Here is a 20,035-nt window from a genome sequence, read left to right as displayed (position 1 = left end):
GGAGAAAGGACGGCATAGATATGGAGAGGGGTCTGATGTGATCAAAAAGCAGCAGAGCCTGTTGTTATTTCTTAGGTGCCTTAACAACTGTTGCTATCTTTAACTTCCCAGTCCCAAGGCCAGGGCATCAGACAGAGATCTAGACAAGGGACATGAGATTCCATCCTTCACTAAAGTGAAACCCAGAGCAGTAACTAGACTGTATGAGGCATAATTGGTCCATCTAACAAACAAAACAGTTCTACTTGCCTCACATGATTGTGTAAATGAGATCAGCATCTCTGAACCACATGGTAAATGTGGTCACTATGTAATGTTACTATGTGAGTTGCTTTGTAGAAGGTAATTTTTTCTGAGCGGTTGGGCACTTAGAGCCCCAGTTCCAGATAAAATACAGGAAGGTGACATTGGGAAATAGAGGAAAACAACAGAATGGGGAAGACTAGAGATCTCTTCAAGAAAATTAGAGATACCAAGGGAACATTTCATGGAAAGATGGGCTTGATAAAGGACAGAAATTGTATGGACCTAACAGAAGCAGAAGATATTAAGAAGAGACGGCAAGAATACACAGAAGAACTGTACAAAAAATATTCATGACCAAGATAATCATGATGGTGTGATCACTCACCTAGAGCCAGACATCCTGGAATGTGAAGTCAAGAGGGCCTTAGAAAGCAGCACTATGAACAAAGCTAGTGGAGGTGATGGAATTCCAGTTGAGCTATTTCAAATCCTGGAAGATGATGCTGTGAAAGTGCTGCACTCAATATGCCAGAAAATTTGGAAAACTCAGCAGTGGCCACAGGACTGGAAAAGGTCAGTTTTCATTCCAATCCCAAAGAAAGGCAATGCCAAAGAATGCTCAAACTACCGCACAATTGCACTCATCTCACACGCTAGTAAAGTAATGCTCAAAATTCTCCAAGCCAGGCTTCAGCAATATGTGAACCGTGAACCTCTGATGTTTAAGCTGGTTTTAGAAAAGGCAGAGGAACCAGAGATCAAGTTGTCAACATTCACTGGATCATCGTTAAAGCAAGAGAGTTCCAGAAAAACATCTATTTCTGCTTTATTGACTATGACAAAGCTTTGGACTGTGTGGATCACAATAAACTGTGGAAAATTCTGAAAGAGATGGGAATACCAGACCACCTGACCTGCCTCTTGAGAAACCTGTTTGCAGGTCAGGAAGCAACAGTTAGAACTGGACATGGAACAACAGACTGGTTCCAAATAGGAAAAGGAGTACGTCAAGGCTCCCTGCTTATTTAACTTCTATGCAGAGTATATCATGAGAAACGCTGAGCTGGAAGAAGCACAAGCTGGAATCAAGATTGCCGGGAGAAATATCAATAACTTCAGATATACAGATGACACCACCCTTATGGCAGAAAGTGAAGAGGAACTCAAAAGCCTCTTGATGAAAGTGAAAGTGGAGGGTGAAAAAGTTGGCTTAAAGCTCAACATTCAGAAAACTAATATCATGGCATCTGGTCCCATCACTTCATGGGAAATAGATGGGGAAACAGTGTCAGACTATTTTGGGGGGCTCCAAAATCACTACAGATGGTGACTGCAGCCATGAAATTAAAAGACACTTCCTCCTTGGAAGGAAAGTTATGACCAACCTAGACAGCATATTCAAAAGCAGAGACATTACTTTTCCAACAAAGGTCCATCTAGTCAAGGCTATGGTTTTTCCAGTGGTCATGTATGGATGTGAGAGTTGGACTGTGAAGACAGCTGAGCACCGAAGAATTGATGCTTTTGAACTGTGGTGTTGGGGAAGACTCTTGAGAGTCCCTTGGACTGCAAGGAGATCCAACCAGTCCATTCTAAAGGAGATCAGTCCTGGGTGTTCATTGGAAGGACTGATGCTGAAGCTGAAACTCCAATACTTTGGCCACCTCATGCGAAGAGTTTATTCATTGGAAAAGACCCTGAATCTGGGAGGGATTGGGGGCAGAAGGAGAAGGGGACGACAGAGGATGAGATGGCTGGATGGCATCACTGACTTGATGGACATGAATTTGAGTGAACTCCAGGAGTTGGTGATGGACAGGGAGGCCTGACGTGCTGCAATTCATGGGGTCGCAAAGAGTTGGACATGACTGAGTGACTGAACTGAACTGAACTGACATTGGGAATGCCTCCATTGTGAGTACCCAGTCCTTTCCTCAGATGAGAAATTGTCCCAAGTCTGGCAGGTGTCACATAAGAGGAAGGACGATCTGGCGGCCTGTAAGGCATACCTCACTTCTCTGCCAACCACTGTTGTGTAGGCATTCATGTCATCACACCATCTCCAAGTGCAAGGAGCAGAGACCCTCTCCCTGTGCACCTCCCAGCTACCAAAGCCCACACAAGTGGTGGGAGCTGAAAAGGGAGACAAACCAAGGTGAACTCACAGATGTGAACAGCAGCAAACTGAAAACATCAATCATGTTTCCCTAGCACTAGGAGAAGCACAGTTCATTTGCTACACCTCAGATTACTTTAAACCAGATGCTCTGTAGGAAATGCCATAGAGCAAAACTACATAGAGTCATTTAAATGTGACAGTCTGCATCACAAAATAAAATAATTCTGGTGCTCCCAAGGACAATGAGTCTGAATCAGTTTACAGAAAACAAAAAGAAACAAACAGAAAAGGAAAGCTTTTTCCTTCATTTGATGTTTTAAGAAAGTTTTTAATCCAGAGCATCTCAAACTTGACTGTGCCTCTCGACTACTTGGGACCTTATCCAAATGTAGATTCAGATTCCACAGGTCTGGGCGGTGCGGGTGGCGGAGATGCTGCATTTCAACAAGCTCCCAGCTAAGGCTGGTAGTAGGAAGGTACTAGACAATCAAGATTGAGGATTTTAAAATAGCTCTTATGACTTATGCATACAGATGAGAGAAAACTGATAGGAAAGGAAAGAAGATACCATCTTATAAAATGAGTCATTGATAACAAAACATGCTTGAAAAACACTTGATGTTTGATGTTCTCTTATGACACTTACTGTCCTTTGAAAGTGTTCACAATTCATTTGTGAAGTCAAGATACATACACACACACATAGACATAGAAGCATACGAAGTCAGAACCACTGTGTACCCAGGGTGAAAATCAGTATAATGCACTGAGCTAACTCTGAAGCTTCTATGTGAATGGCTGTCACAAATAATAGCCCTCAACAAATGGTTACCATTATTGATAATGGTAGTAACGTATCAGTAGACTTTGAGTTTCTCAAGTAAATTCTCCTCAATATTTTTAATCTTATTATGAAAGAAAGTGAAAGTGAAGTCTCTCACTTGTGTCCGACTCTTTGCGACACCATGGACCATAGCCCTCCAGGCTCCTCGGTCCATGGGATTTTCCAGGCATGAACACTGGAGTGCCATTTCCTTCTCCAGGGGATCTTCCCAATCCAGGTATCAAACCTGGGTCTATCGCATTGTAGGCGATGCTTTACTGTCTGAGCTACTAGTTTTCTGATTAAAAGTCAATAATTTTCTTTTAATTTTGGGGGAAATACCCATGGTGGAGTCATGTTGATGTATGGCAAAACCAATACAATATTGTAAAGTAATTAGCCTCCAATTAAAATAAATAAATTTATATTTAAAAAATAAAATAAAAAAAGGAAAAGATATAAAATGTTTGAATTCATGCTTAATCCAATTATGAAGAAATATATATTTTTAATACTCCCATTTGTGAAAATCCATGCAGTATTCATGTCAGATGATATTATAAATATAATATAGTATAAATTTGTTTTCAAAATTAAAGTTATAGTGTATATTTTGTATCTTATAGTCACAAAATATATAGTAAAAATTCCCTATATTATAAAATATGAATTTTTATAATAAATTTTAAATGCTCCTTTCAGTACAATACTATAATTTATTAAAGTATTCAGTTATTACTTTTACCAGAGGTTTAAGATGTTTTCTAATTTTAATATTAAAATTACATTATAATGACTGTTCTTGTAAACATTATTTGTAGTACATTTGTGGTTATATCATGAATTCAGAAAAAAATATTGCTGAACTAAAGGGTATGTGCATTTTTTAAGGTTTTGATACATATTTTCAAGTTAGCCTGCAAAATAACTTACCCATATCAACTCCCACAGGCAATAGGGCAGCAAGGGGGAAGCATGGGTATGGGGTGATGGGGTGAGTAGGAGAAGAGGGGTTTTAGAGAGGGAGGTCTGTAAAGAATGGCAATGGCTTTGACTTTCACCATGAGCAAAATGGGCAGCATAGAAGGTTTGTAAGGAGTAATGTAAGTCTTTAATAAATCAAGAAACCAAAGTTGGAAGACCATGAAGGAGAGCATTATAGTAATCTCAAAGAGAGAAAGCCAGGGCTGCAGGATGGAGATGGTGGATAGACTTTGGATTCTGGATTTTATCAAAGGCAATGACAACAGGATTTGCTGAATATGAAGGGGAAAATGGGTAATGATGAGTTCAAGATTTTTAGTATGAAAAAATGGGAGATGTGTCATTTCCTGAGTAGGAGAAACCTGTGGGTGGACCAAATGGGCTGGGAAAGAAACTCAGCCACTCAGTTTGGTCAAGTCTGATTTGAGATGTCTTTGAGATACTAAGTGGGCAGTTAAACTGGTAAGACAAAGCCTCTGTAGTTATTAGTCTAAATTGCTCCTCAATTTATTTTTGAATTATGACTATTATTTATCCTAAAGTGCTACTTTTCTATACAATAACTCATTTTTATTAATATAAATTATTTTTTATATTTTTTATATTTTATTAATATAAATATGAACATTGTTAGATGTTCATATAATTGTGTAGGTTTTTTCCTTTTTTCTTGATTAAGCTAGTTCACAATTAGCTGTGTTCTTATTTGTCTTCTTAAGTAGGTGTAGATATTTCTATCTAATTTTTATCATTTCTATTTATAGATTCTTTAATTTTTCTCTCTATATTTACTGATGTCTCTGATCTGTTTCTTCATGTTCTCTTATTCTTCTACCAACTATTTACACTGAACGCTTAATATATTTTAATTCTTTTTGCTTACCAGTAAAATTTCTAAGGATGTGATTTGTGTGTTTGGTGAGAAGACACACATTTTTATGCACATGGTTCATATTTTTGTATTTTGTAGTTTCTTCTTAATATTTTCTTATCTGATTTATCCTTTGACCAAGCACTTAATTAAAATATTGTATGTTGTTCTTTTTTTGTTTGTTTTTACAGCAAACATTTGTTTTTATTAGAAAATCCCATTTGGTAAGAGCTTCCCTAAGCCACCACAGAGACTGGGTAGCCTCTAAGAGTCCCACAGCTTTCACCTTATCTTATACCTTCTTTTGATGGTGGATGGTGGGCAATGGGTGTGGTGTCAGGCAGTCTCAGAGGTGCCCCATCCTGGACCCCTGAGAGAGTTCACATCGCTAGCAACATGCCCTACGGCACCTTGAGGTGGGGGGGAAGCGGAGGGGGTGGGGGTCACCACAGGGCCCCTAAGCTCAGGCTGTTGCCTTAGGCAATCCTCTTTATATAGCTTCAGGTGGAACCAAAGAGGCTTTCATAGCCTCCCAGGCCTGGTCCTTTGCTTTGGTTGAGAGCAGGGCAAGATCCAGGAGAACACAACCAAGGGCTAAGGGAGAAGAGATTGCATTTGAGATACCCTTTGGAGTCTGGAAAGCACCTGGACATCTTGGGAAGGAAGGGCTGTGGAAGACCCCATTCACTTTTTCTTGACTTTGGGGGTGTCATATTTCCTCTTGCTGGAGTTCCACAACTGCAGGGGTGTGTCAATGGGAGGGAGAGTCATGACCCCAAAGGTCATCCAGTCCAGGAAATGGAGGGAGAATCCCCTATCAAACTTCCACTGAGCCAGGGATCTTTCCTGTCCAGTTGCACTGGAAAAGCCCATCACAAGGGACCCATCCTCCTGGGCCAAGCAAGTAGTAGTTGCTGAGGTGAAGTGAAATAACCAGCCTTGAGAGGGTGCAGGACCATGTGGGAGATGCTGCTAGCAGATGCAATCTGATCCCATTTGACACTGCGCATCCCAGAGACAATGTCAAAGAAAACTTCTAGAGGGAAAAAGTCATCAGATAATTCCACATCTAATACACACAGCACTCGAGCCAACATTGTAGAAGTTGTACTGTAAGGTCAGGTCTCACCCTTCCATGGCACATCGGTGTTCAGCAGTGATTTAGAGGCCAAAAGCTTGGCTCATTCCCCTGCCTGAGTGACAGTAAATAGATCCAAAACCATGAACACCAGCAGCCTCATATGTGCACCCCCAAAGCCTTTTGGGGGGTCACCAAAACCAGAATCATATGTTGTTCTTTACAAATGTCTAAATTGTATGATTTTTATGTTATGGTTGGTTATTTATTTCCATTTCTTCCAAGCTATAAAAACTGTGCGTTTTCCAATGCTGAATTTTATACTTTTTGGGTGTATTCTTGAGAAGAAGACACGTTAACTGATATGACACTAGACACAATACAATCCATTATATTGACCTCGTTACTTTTACTTTGAAATTAAAGGGAGCTTCCTTTTCTGCTGCAAATGATCATCTTTCTAAATCTACCCTGTGTAACCCTTCTATTGTTGATGATGTCGGAGACCATATCATTCTGAGCCCTTTTATAGCTTTGGGACATTTCTTCCTCATTGTATTGCCTCAGAAGCATAACTTAGAAAATATTTTTCCTGACAACATCAGCACTTAGCAATACTATAAATCTAACACTTAAATCTAACTCCAAAATTATTCTTGAATTTTCCTCTTCCCTGGAAGGTTTGCTCCCTGCCTCTCTCCTGCACTTGGAATCTCTGCTGGAACTTCAGTTAGATAATGCTCCTGCATTCAGAAGTTAAAAGTTTCTGTCCTCCAACTCTGGATCCTCTAGACCTAGGTCTTCTGCTCATGCTGGTAGCATAATGCGGATACACATGAGATAAGCAAACTATTAAGTTGTAGAGACAGCACTACTCAGATTCTGGTCAGCTACATTCCTGGGTTTGGTCATTTCAACTGGAACAGATAAATAGGGATTTTGTTAATCTCTGTGGAAGTCACCCTTTAGCCTTGAAGCTTTACACATTTTAAGAATGAGATATAAGAACTGAAAAGAAATAATTCCAGGATATCATGGAAGAGGACAAAATGTGGGGAGAAGTAAATGGGGAATACCAAGGTGTTTGTCTGAAACAAAAATCAGATTAAGCTGGAAATAATAAGGCCTCATGGCCTCATGGATTTCCCTAGTGGCTCAGATGATAAAGAATCCACTGCAATACAAGAGATGCAAGAGACATGGGTTTGATCTCTGGGTCAGGAAAATCAACTGGAAAAGGAAACGTCAACCCACACCAGTAGTCCTTCCTGGAGTATTCCACGCACAGAGGAGCCTGATGGGCGACAGTCCATAGGGTTCCAAAGAGCTGGACATGATTGAGTGACTAGCACATTCACTTTCATGGAATGAAGGTATTTTAATGTTCTATGTCATTCACTATTATTTCTTTTTTTCTACAGTCATTTATTAAGTGTTATCTATATGCTAGATATGCAGGTCTAAGACTCGCATATCTTATTTTTTTTATTAAAAAAATAAAATTTAAAATTTTGATTCAATAAGATAATTGATCTGTGCATGGTAAGTACATAAATGGTTACTGTCATTATAACTATTATGTTTGGGGCTCTGGATATTTGTAGAAGTAGAAATTATTTTCAACCTAAGGTTAAAATCAAAAGGTGGAACTAAGGGATCAGGGAAGTTTTTTGAAGAGATGTACTTCTAAAGAAAGGAACACCTTGTCTCTACTTCACACCTAGTTCATTTGTGTGCTGTATAGAACTATCCCTTCCTTTTTCCTGGTGTTTGATCAGACTCTGGCCTAGTGAGTATTAATCAAACTCATTGCTTTGCTGTCTTTTATGTCATTAGGTGGGGTAGCTTTTTATTTGACCTAATCTGTTGGTAATTTATTCCTTGAAAAGAACAGTGAGTGAATAAGATCCCAATCAACAATAAAGACTATTCCTGCCCTGCATTTTAACTAGACACATTTTAATGAAGGGAAATTAAGAAGATTCAGGTGGCATTTTAAAATGAAATGAAAACCAAATCAAATAGAGATGACACCAGGCATAAACGTCTTGCATCATGGTCTTTTATAGGCAGTTAGCAACTAGCTGAAGGAGACCGAAGGCATCACACAGCATATGGCGAGATAAATATGGCTTACTTTTAAAACTGCATTTGTGTCACACAATTAAACATTAAAACTCTGTATTCCTAAAGATTCTGCTGCAAAACTTTAAATTTTTGCAAGTTTCATTGTAACCACTCTGGAGACTTTTGAAGACACGAAATCTATCATTAGAAGCAGAATATCTAAGTCACATGATTCCAGAAAACTATTTTTAAAAAGGTGTGAATAAAACTTGCAATCCAATCCAGGGAGCAACTCAAATAATAACCAATATTCACTCACAGCTACACCGTCCCAGTGAACAGAAGGGATAGACGATTGTGCCTCCCTACAGCCCAGCGAGGGAAGAAGAGCTCTAAGAACTGACTTGTCCCAAGAGGGAATCAAGTGGAGCTGAATTACTGCAAGTCCAGGCCTTGTCTTCAGAGCATGACAGTTTCAGCAAAACTGAGGTTAAGGAGGTGTGTTCCAATATCATTTTGCCACTGCAGCAAAACCAAGACTGACTTAATTAGTGCATTGAATATAGCTTCTGATAGATACCAAAACTAAGGCCCACCTGGGAAAATGGGCTTTGGTTTATAAACCCCATTCTTACTGAATTTGGAAAGAAAAAATAAAATAATATATTTGTCTTAAAAGTTTGAAAACATATTTAAATTATTTTAACCTAAAAAACATTTTTAAATATTCATTGGAAGGACTGATGCTGAAGCTGAAACTCCAATACTTTGGCCATCTCATGCGAAGAGCTGACTTATCTGAAAAGACCCTGATGCTGGGAAAGAATGAAGGCAGGAGGAGGAGGGGACGACAGAGGATGAGATGGTTGGGTGGCGTCACCAACTCAATGGACATGGGCTTGGGTGAACTCTGGGAGTTGGTGAAGGACAGGGAGGCCTGGCATGCTGCAGTTCATGGAGTCGCAGAGAGTCAGACACGACTGAGCGACTGAACTGAACTGAACTGAAGAAAAAAAAAGTCCCACTCATGTTTCTTTGTCTCAATTCAAAAAACTGAAAATAGCTGAAGATCACAGGGTACCATTTAATCAATGGTGCCAAAGCAGAAGTCTGAAGAAAATCTCTCAAAGAAAATGCCAACTTGGAGTTCCTGACTCCACTATCCTCTGTAAATGCCAGCAGTAAGGTTCTTACCTCAGAGGGCTGCTCTGATGATTAAATGAGTTAATATGTAAATAAGATTCTTATAACAATATCTAGAACATAATAAACAATATATATATTTGTCATCATTATTATTATTTTGATATTATGGAGATGTAATCTAGACAGTCCAGGGTAATGGATGATTCAAATAATATTTAATACCTTTCATTTGATGGGCATTTAATATGTTCAAGGTACGTTATGTAAACGGACTTAATTTTCATAATAATCCTATGAGGTGGATACTACTGTTACTTCAATTTTATAGTTTGAAAATCTGAGGCTTAAAAAAATTGTCAGTTGCTCAAATTAAGGTTAAGTCAATGGGCTGGAAAGTAGCTGTATCAGCATTTTAACCAGGCAATCTCCTTGAAGCAGCTGCTGTTTCATAACTAAGTTGAATGTCCAAAACAAACAAAGGCAAGATTTATAGTGGCCAAGATCAACATGTAAATCTAGTGAAATCTAACCTAGATGTGTTACACTTGTGACGGTATAAGCAAAGTCACACATGCCACATATGATGCAGGGGAGCAAAATTTGTCACCCCAAAATATGCCTCTTTGACATGAGGTTTATTTTGAGCTAAAGGCAATCAAAACCCAGCAGTTTTAGGAAAATCTCTTTACCTCCCTCTCAACTGCCTTAATTCACACAGGAGGGAGCCCTGTAGCATAAGCCATCTATATCAGACATTCTTTTTCACCTAAGAAATTTATCTATGTAACAGGGTAACCATTGTTTGCTAAACATCTACTCTCTCTTCCAGTGAATGGCCTTCCTCCCTTTGTATCCCCAAGTCTGTGTAATCCTTTCCTCAGCAGGATGCAATATAAGCTTCATTTACCTGGCTGCCCTTTGAGTCTTCATGTCTTTAAGTGGCTTCTGTGTGTTTGTAAATCTGTTTTCCTCCTGTTAACTTGTCTTATATCAATTTAATTATTAGAATAGCAGAAGAATCTACAAGGGAAGAAGGGAACTTTTTGTTTATGCTTCGAATGACAAATATGCAAATATGACAAATACATGCAAAGAGTTCAACAATTATTTGGAGATAAAAAGCAATCAACAGCATGAATAGAATCTCAGGGAATCTTCTTGCTTTTAAAGATTTAAGTACTTATGTCTAAAATCAGAGCCCCTCAACTGTTCTTCCCCACAGTATGTGTCTCTGTGTAACCTCATGCTTTGATAATGCAAAGAAAAGAGGCAGGGATATGTTGAGTTTTCAGGATAAATTCCTATGGATGCCAACTAATGTTCTCCACTTTTAGACTGAGGGATCAGTATACACAAAGGTTGAAATTTCTTACTGAGAATGTGCTAATATAACAAACCCCAAATAACCCAAAGTCTGTGAATTAGAGTTTTGCTTTCTTTTTCTTCCTTCGTGTCACTTAGCCAGAATGACAAGCTAGTCCTTGTGGCCTCACCAGATGTTCCATATGAACCTGTCATGTAGAAACTTCAGACTCTCCTCTGTTTTTTCTTGTCTCCCATCTATAAGTCTGCAGTATGGCCTAGCAAGATCTAAAAGAGCATACACTTCCTTAGACTCCAGAACACTGCCAATGCTATTGAGAACATTAGTAGTAACTCTACTTAGAAAACAAGACTACATGTTTCACTTCTAGATTACAACCATATACAGCTTATTTAGAAGCATTACTTGCAGACACAGGAGAACTCACCTAGTCTTTTCACCATCACACATATCTTCCATTTGGATCTGTAATATCTTTAAAAATCTTAATCCTTGCGTCTTTTGTTTCCTGTGGACGGAACAGGCTTGATGAATCTGTATTATGTAACTAGCATTCCTTTAGATAGGTAATTTCTCTTCCGGGTTGCTTTTAGCTCAGTGCCCTGGCAGTCTCTGCCACACTGCCAGAGACTCCATTCTTCAGTACTTCTAAAATGCTCATACTAGTGTGTAATTTTTAATTCCCTCTCCACAAGCACAAACATGGCACTGTAAGAGTTTAGAAATGAATCATCTATGGTAACAGGAAGAATTAAAATCTATACAAGAAAAATTGTGTGTGATAATGGGATGGAGGAGTGTTCCAAACCCACAATTAGGATTCTTAATGTATAGTGAGTACACCCAGATCTCAGAGCACAAGTGCGGAAAAGAAGAGATTGCCCAGTGTCAGCCCAGATGCCATTTCAAAGACTGGAACCTTGATCTTATATTGTCAGAACAGTTCCAAGGTTAATTTTAATTTTGTTTATGCTTAGTAACAGAATTATTTCTTTAATATTATATAAATGGTTTGTGGGCACGGACGTTGCAAAAGTTGAAAGTACTGCACACCCTCAATCTGAGCTCCCGGCACCCAAAGGGCATCCTCTCTGTGAAATCGTAAGACCATCAAAGTTTGGGCAAACTCCACGAGAATACTAACTTCATGAAGGAGCCAACGGACAGCCAAATCCCTAGCCCTGCAACCCCTATCTTTTAATACCTATTATCCTAGTTCCTATTTTGAGCATAAATTAAAATCAACCTTGGAATTGAGTCTAAGTTTTCATTCTCACCAATCTTTAAACACAGACCAGATTCAGGTTTTGCTCCTTACCCAACCATCCTCCTCTAGTTCCTACTCAAACCAGATAAAATAGTGCATTTCATCATATAAAAGAAGTAAGGCCGGAACTAAAATTTGGAGAGTTTCTATAAAACCTGAAAGCTTGTACATTTTTAACTATGAAAAGAGAGTAAATGTGTTATTAAGTTTCTAAAGTCCAACAGCCCTCTTATCTTTCCTTCCCCTTGAGTTTAAAGCCCCAGAGATAGGATTAAGTCCAGGTACTATCCCAAAGATGCCTTCTAACTCAGCTGATAATTTAGTTTCCTGGATCACATCAACTCACATCTCGAATACAGCATTACTAAATTCTTAAGGGTCTAAATGAATATCCATGTTTTTCCTTTTTCTATTTTTTTCCCCTGTAGATGGCCAATAGTATCTAAAGATAAGCCTTATTGGGAGGCAATGTGAATCTATTACTTACAGTCACAGACTGGTCCACAATAAGAAGCTACCTTATAAATCTCTGTAATTAAAAGTATGGTCCATGGTTATCTGCCCCAGAATTCAGACAGGAGTTTGGGGAAATGAATATTACTGGGATCTACCCTATGTTTCTGAATTAAAACCTCAAGAAAAATTTCTAAGCATCTATACGTGAAAATGTTCCTCATTAAATTTTAAAAGTGGAAATCCTCAAACTACTCTTTTAAGTCATCTCATTCTTTAGATAATATCAGGGCATATTGCATAAACACATGTACATATATAAACTTATACACATATGCAGTTTTCCTTTTGTAGTTTAAGCAAATGAAACAATGCCACACTTTGCTTTTAATTATCACTATAAATCTTTCTGTACTATATACACTTACTGTGCTCTGCATTAGAATGACCTGATGGTTTTCTAACTTATTAGTAACTTCCCAGACCCTAAACCTGAACTGAGGGTTCAGGAGATGTGATTTCTGTTGCCAGCTTTACAGCTTGTCTTTTGAGTAATATCAGATCTCAGCATCTTCATCCTACAATGAGGCACTGGCTATCTTTGAGAATCATTATCAGTCCCAAAATTGAATAACTGAATTGAAAGTTGATTTGAAAACTGGGGTAATATATGGTTAATAGACAGGCTGTGAGACAAATTGGCAGCCATCCACTCGTGTGCTCTCAACAGAACACTAAGGAAAAATTGCAATCTCATCTGCCTAATTAATTATCTAATTTGATTTAAAATTACATTTGATTTGATCTGTAAAGGGCACTGACAAAGACCTGACCAATGGCTCTAAATGCGTGGTCTCCAAATGCTGGAAAGAAAACAGTTCCTTATACCAAGGTCAGAATTTCCTCAAGCAGAGAAGTTTAATTCTTATGTGTCTAATTTTGAGTCCAGGAAAATAAACTCAAAAATATGGATAATACAAATATCAAATGATGAAGTGACAACTTAATTCTAACCAGAAGCAATGGTCAGCCGAAAGTAAGTGATTAAGAATGACAGATAAACCACAACTCAGGAAAGGTTTATTCTTCTATAAAGCTAACAAGTCTTCCCAGAGTTGAATAGGTGAACTACAGAAGTCCATTAAGCTACCACAAAAGAAATGCATCAGAATAGAACGTTTCTAAGATTGTTGATATGAATGCTTAGGAGATTTGAGTTGTTCCTCATGGTAGCTGCTCTTAGTAAATCAACAATTTGAAATGAAGATATATACTTGACATCAAATACATCTCATATTCATGTTTGACAACAGATTTTCACTTTTTGGACACAGGAGTCAAGAACAGGATTGAAAAGTCAACACCAAGAGTTCTAAGCACTGCATGGTAAGAGGAGGATGGGAACTGAGGCCAGATTTGGAACGTGAGTCACAGGACTGTGCTAGCTTTCTCTGTGTTATTCACGAATACAGATGCATGTTGCTGAAGAATTTTTGGCTTGGAAATAGGAACAAAAATTAGTGGCAAAAATATTCATGCTACATAAAGTGTTCTTAGAAGCATGATAAACTTTTCTGTATGTGTTGATGGATTTCGGGTGTGCTTATTAAACACATTACCTGGTCAGGCAATCTCAAGACATGGTGAAATACTGGAATCCATGAAACTCTTGGAACTTAGAGCTCTGGTTACATTTGCTCAGCACCTGGTTGCCTGCCTCAGCATAAAACCAGCTGGCAGCTGTTTTTTGTTTCATTTTGTAAGACTGTTATTTATTGTCCAAATGCTCCTCATGAATTTCCAAAGCACAAAATTTCAGACAAGTGAAGACTGAGGAACTTTGTTTGGGTCAGTGATAAATGTCACCTCTATATAAGCAACTATCCTCTATTTTTCTCTCTCATGTTATTTTCCAACTGGTGTTAGTGAAGTCTTCCCTTGACTACCCCTCCATTTGAAGATGTTTCGGCGAACAACTCACATTCAAGGTGTCCAAAAAGTCAGTGCATCATCCTGCTTTATTGCATAAACCCAACTCACTCATCTTGTGTGACAGACAGCTCAGAGTGGGACAGGGGCATCCCTGTTTTCACCCATGCACAAAAGATGCTGACCTTTTCTCTGAAAGACAGTCCAAGACTATTTTGGTGCCCTTACTAGGATTCTTATTCCTGAGATGATTAAGAACACATTTGGAATTTCAAGTGGAGCAGAGCACCTGAATTGAAAAGATGTCTGACAAATGGTTTTTAGGTGAAGGAAGAGAGTTGGACATTCTTTCTGTAAAATTTTTAAAAAGATATCCACACCTGGCTCAGATTCCAAGAACATCATGCACTAAACATGATGTCTAGGACAATGTTCATTAGGATAGGATTGTGGTGGAATATTCTTAGAGGGGGTTTCCCTAGTGACTCAGGCTGTAAAGAATCTGCAGTGAAGGAAACCTGGGTTCCAGCCCTGGGTCAGGAAGATCCCCTGGAGAAGGGAATGGCAACCCGTTCCAGTATCCTAGCCATGAGAATCCCATGGATTGAGGAGCCTGGTAGGCTACTCAAGAGTTGGACATGATTAAACAACTCTCTCTCACACACACACACATGTGCACATGCACAGATTCTTAGAGGAGTTACTATTCAGCTTCCAAGCAGAAGGATGGAGGGAAGAGGAAATCATTTTCCTGGTTTGTGAAAAAGGTCAGTACTTGCAGTGCGCCAGGCCTGTACTAAAGCTTTTTATCAAGTACCTAAAATAATTTGACAGCACCTTGGTAAAATATGTATCGTCAATTCCTTTAAATAGACTGGAAAAAAAAAAAAAAAGGAAATCTTTCCAAAATCTCCCAATAAATGAATGGGAACAAGATTTCCACCAACTGTGGTGCAATTTATAAAACTTTCTCACTAAACCAGTCTTTATTTTGACACTGTTTACAATCCACATAATTCATCCTATTAGTAAAAGAACCTAATGTATGATGACGACCATCAACAGTCAAATGATACCCACAAACTTAAGAATCATATATTAGATAGGTGACCACTGAGGTTTTTTTTTTTTTTTTTTTTCTGAAATGCACATTGGAGTCCAAGTTTTAGAACACACACACATACAGAGAATAAACAGAATATTAATGCTACTGCCTGTCTTGTAAACAGATTAAAAAGCAGAATAAATTATCTGGATGTATTCATTAAACATGTACTAGATACTGAGATGGGCTTTCCCGGTATCACAGTGGTAAAGCATCCACCTACCAATGCAGGAGATGCAAGAGACGTGGGTTCGATCCCTGGGCCAGGAAGATCCCCAGGAGAAGGAAATGGCAACTTATTCCAGTATTCTTGCCTGGAAAATTCCATGGTCAGAGGAGCCTGGTGGACCAGAGTCCATGGGGTCGCAAAGAGTTGGACACAACTGAACAAGTAAGCACACACAGATACTGAGAAGGAACATTAACAGGGGAAGAGCCCACGGTCCTCTCCCCAAGAAGCCTAAAGCATAACTTAAGATGCTTACATCAATAAATAATCACAATGCAATGATAATATGTTCAAACTGAGTTATGAACAGGGAAGAATAAGAGACAGCTCAAAGTATAATTAATCAGCTGGAGAGGATACTATGACAACAGGGAATTCTTCACAAAAGAAAAAAAACAGTGATTTGAATACTGAAAAATGAGCAGGTGTGCTCCCAATACATGTATACTGGGGGCAGGGGCATGGAGGAATGTGGGTCGGTGCCTATGGAAACCGTGACCGTCACTATTTGAGAAGAGTGACAAGTAGGAAGATGAGTATGGTTCAGGTTATGAGGTGCTTTGTATGCCTGCATCTGGACTTGGACTTCAATTTTCCAAGAGGGCACAAACTTGTAGCTTTTTGACTCACAGATGCATTCTGTTGGTTCAGAAGGAATATTTTTAAATTAACTGGCTACCAAGCACTCTAAGACCTATTGTATTTTCTAGACATACTCCTTTTTTCATGTTACCTACTGACCTGCCTTGCTCACAAAGGTGCTTTTAGTGTGCACCCATATTATGATGCATGGTGATCCATCAAACATTTTGAATCTAGAGTGATATAAGATCTGGATTATTAAGAATATTTTCATGAAAATCTATTAAAACAAGAGAAAACAAGTTGAAGATTCCAAAAGATAAACAGCATGTATCTGAGCTACATGATAGATTTAAAAACAAAGAATCTGTGCAGAATGAACAACATATAATGATTAACCAAATATTAATAATTGTTAAAGTGAGTGAATTGTTATCAGTCGTGTCCGATTCTTTGCGACCATGGACTACCTACCAGGCTTCTCCATCCATGGGATTTTCCAGACAAGGGTACTGGAGTGGGTTGCCATTTCTTTCTCCAGGGGATCTTTCCGACCCAGGAATCGAACTCGGGTCTCTTGCATTGCAGGCAGACACTTTACCCTCTGAGCCAGCAGGGAAGCCCAACAATTGTTATAGGAAGGGTGAAACGGATAAAAGTTTCAAATTGCAACCTACTATGATCATACATAATTACATGAAGTAAAAGCAAAGTGGTAAATAAAAATACTTCATTGTCATTAATTATTGATAAAGAGTTAACTGGGCATGGTTAGTGCAATTAAACTATCCAATGTATTTGAAATTGTGCCATGGAGGCTGATAGGCAAAACACTGTTAAACCAGAAGTACTGATTAATTACTCTATTGCACCATTAAACATCTGGCTTGTCTTTGCTACTCAATAAACTTAAACAGTTCATTAAAAACCAATGAAACATGACAGAAAAAAATTAGAGGCTTTGTTGTCTTATTTCTTTTTGGCTTACCTATGGATTAGAGGCTCTTATTTCCTTTAGCATTTCCACCTCCAAATATCTAATGGAAAGTCACAGACTTTGCTGAGTAATGGCAAATTCCACACCCCAAATCAAAACCAGAAACTGCAAACCTGTAACTCTTTAGTAATTGTGAATAAACCAAGTTGCAGAGGTCAGTAGAGAAGGAAAATCTTTTTTGTAATATATGCCAGAAGTCTTTCTGAAATTTATTTACAACTTCAATGTTAATGCATCTTGGCAACCATTCCTTAAAGGTTACTATTTAACAACCAAATGCAGGTCAGAGTATTGAATGAGCCTCAGTTCACATTTTAAAATGTAAAAATAATAGAGTAAATAAAGCGTTGAAGTTCACAATACTAACCAATGATTGTAATATTGATATTCATTTATCTTCCAATAGACTTACATAAAGAGATATATCTACACAAAGATATATGTTTTAAGTATTGTATTGCAGAACCTTTTCTTCATTTTATTTCTCATCTTAATTTCTGAACATATTTCTATGTCAGATTCTTAATGAGAAGATAGCATTTTATTAATTTATTTTTGAACTGTTCGACTGTTATTGAAAATGTAAGTTGTGCTTAGTTTTTGCACTTATAAATCCACTCCAGTGAAAACTTGCCCAGATAGTCTTACATAATTATGTAAGTCACCATATCTTACATAATTATGTTCTTTGAATGAATTCTGAGAAGTGAAATTCCTTGGTTATTAATAGGTATCTGAGGCTTTTGTGCCTGTGGCCAACTTGGGAAGCATTATCGAGTTACTTTCACTAGTAAAAATATTAATTAATTATTAATTTAAAACCTTACCTATAAATATTCTGGGAAGATGAAATGGTGGCACAGGTCTTGAATATCCCCAAATCCACATATTAAAGCAAATGGTAAATAGCAAAAACCAAAGATGTGGGAACAGCATTTACAATAAAGCTAGGTTACACAATATAACCACAACCCTCAAATTAAAAACAGATGAAGACAAACTACCAATCACCACAAGACCTACATAGCATCAGGGTCCAGGTGGAGAGAGCAAAAGGGAGATGTGAGGCAGCTCACAGAGGGGAGGATAACAGAAACTCAAAAATAAATTCTTACTGGATCTTGTGGCTGACCAGTTGGAGAACAGCATCTGAAACTGAGAGATGGTATCCATCCTTCTAATTCATGCCGAGCCCAACAGAGTGGAGATGGGAGAGGCTGGGTGGTCTGTTCCCATACTGTCCCCCGAAACTGATTTCCGGGGGCACCTGCCTTGGAGGGGACTGTAGGAACCCACACTCAGAAAACGGTGCTTAGTTTGGCATTTAAATCCAGCAGCCAGAAATAACACTGAAAAGGAAAGAGAAGCTGCAGGTGAAAATGGGGAAAGCAAGAGTCTGGAAGTTCCAGAAAGTAACCCACCATAATTCTGAAGTCTGTTCCCAGGAACAGACCCATACCTGTACTGAGGACAACCTACTTCCTTTTTCCTGCACCACTATCTCTAGTCCATGCCCACAAAATGCTGGCTTAACAAAAACTAAGGCAGATGCCCCAGGAAAAAAAAAACAACCAAACCGCAGAACCTGTGGGAGCCAGGCACGAGAGGGCGACTGTCAACTGCCCTAAACCTGTTCCAGCTAGACCACGAAGGCAGAACTTGTGCAGATGAGACACGAAGTGTCCAAAAGCTGCTCTTGCGTCACTACAGTGCTAGGATCTCCGCCTAAAGTAGGGCCTCGAACTTTGCTAGGCACTTAGTGCCACCTGCAAGGGAGGCGGAAGAACTGCGCATGCTCCAGCTATTTATGGACATTGCTATACCTTTCCCGGGTGGAACTTCCCTGGTGGCTCAAACGGTAGCGTCTGCCTGCAATGCGTAAGAACTGGGTTCGATCCCTGCGTTGGGAAGATCCCCTGGAGAAGAAAATGGCAACCCACTCCAGTATTCTTGCCTGGGAAATCCCCATGGCCAGAGGAGCCTGGTCGGGCTACAGTCCATGGGGTCGCGAAGAGGCGGACACGACTGAGCAACTTCACTTTCACTATCTCTTTCCCAGAGTTTTGACAGGTACCCACCACTTACTCCTTAAAAGTTTCCCACTTCCCTCTTTCAGGCAGAAAGGGGTCTTTAAAGAAAGAGGAACTAGAAAAGCCCAATTCCTCAATCAAGGAATATAGGTTTTGTTCTGATTTGAGCAGGGATTCCCTGGTGGTTCAGACAGTAAAGAATCCATCTGCAATATGGGAAACCTGGGTTCAATCTTTGGGTTGGGAAGATCCCCTGGAGGAGGGCATGACAACCCACTCCAGTATTCTTGCTTGGAGAATCCCCATGAACAGAGGAGCCTGGTGGGCTACAGTCCATGGGATCACAAAGAGTGGGATAGGACTGACCGACTAAGTACAGTACTGCTTTGTGGAACACGGTCTCCTTGACTGGCATGAGCCACACAGGCCAAAGGAAATTTGGTGGCAATCCAAACGGGAGTAAAGAATTTCCTAACACAGAGCATTTCAGAAGGGAGTGAATTCGTTAAAACAGAACCAAGAGCAGAGATAATGAAGGTGCTGCACATTTAGTGGGCCGGGGAGAACAACTCTCTTTTCGTGATTTAGTACCCAATGTTTATAGCCTCAAGACAAAGAAAATTCCTGCCGGAAGGGTGGCATTAGGTGATCGGTTAGGGTGCTATAGGAGGAGTACCAGGGTACCAGGGTGGGCATTTTGCCTAATTTGGGGCTAGGAAGCTTGCTGGTGATGGAGGGTGGGGGGTGCTTTCCTAGTAGCTCAACAGTAAAGAGTCTGCCTGCCA

At 39.2% G+C, this 20,035-nt stretch overlaps 1 long non-coding RNA gene and 1 pseudogene across 1 annotated transcript; both read right to left on the bottom strand.

Annotated features, from left to right (window-relative positions):
- Positions 1–5,363: 5,363 nt before the first annotated feature.
- Positions 5,364–6,284, bottom strand: LOC147342813 (translocon-associated protein subunit beta pseudogene; annotated as a pseudogene).
- Positions 6,285–18,058: 11,774 nt separating this feature from the next.
- Positions 18,059–19,220, bottom strand: LOC147342812 (uncharacterized). Its single transcript, XR_015156586.1, has 2 exons — positions 18,680–19,220; positions 18,059–18,569 (listed from the first exon to the last, which is right to left on the bottom strand). It is a non-coding gene; the product is annotated as an uncharacterized LOC147342812 (long non-coding RNA).
- Between the last annotated feature and the right edge of the window lie 815 nt (positions 19,221–20,035).

The sequence above is a fragment of the Bos grunniens genome, chromosome 28 (assembly GCF_055505025.1).
Source record: "Bos grunniens cultivar Pamir isolate PY7600 chromosome 28, Bosgru_T2T1.0, whole genome shotgun sequence".
NCBI classification, from domain to species: Eukaryota; Metazoa; Chordata; class Mammalia; order Artiodactyla; family Bovidae; genus Bos; species Bos grunniens.
Note: the sequence above shows the minus strand (reverse complement) of the source record. Positions and strands in the feature narration are given on the sequence as shown.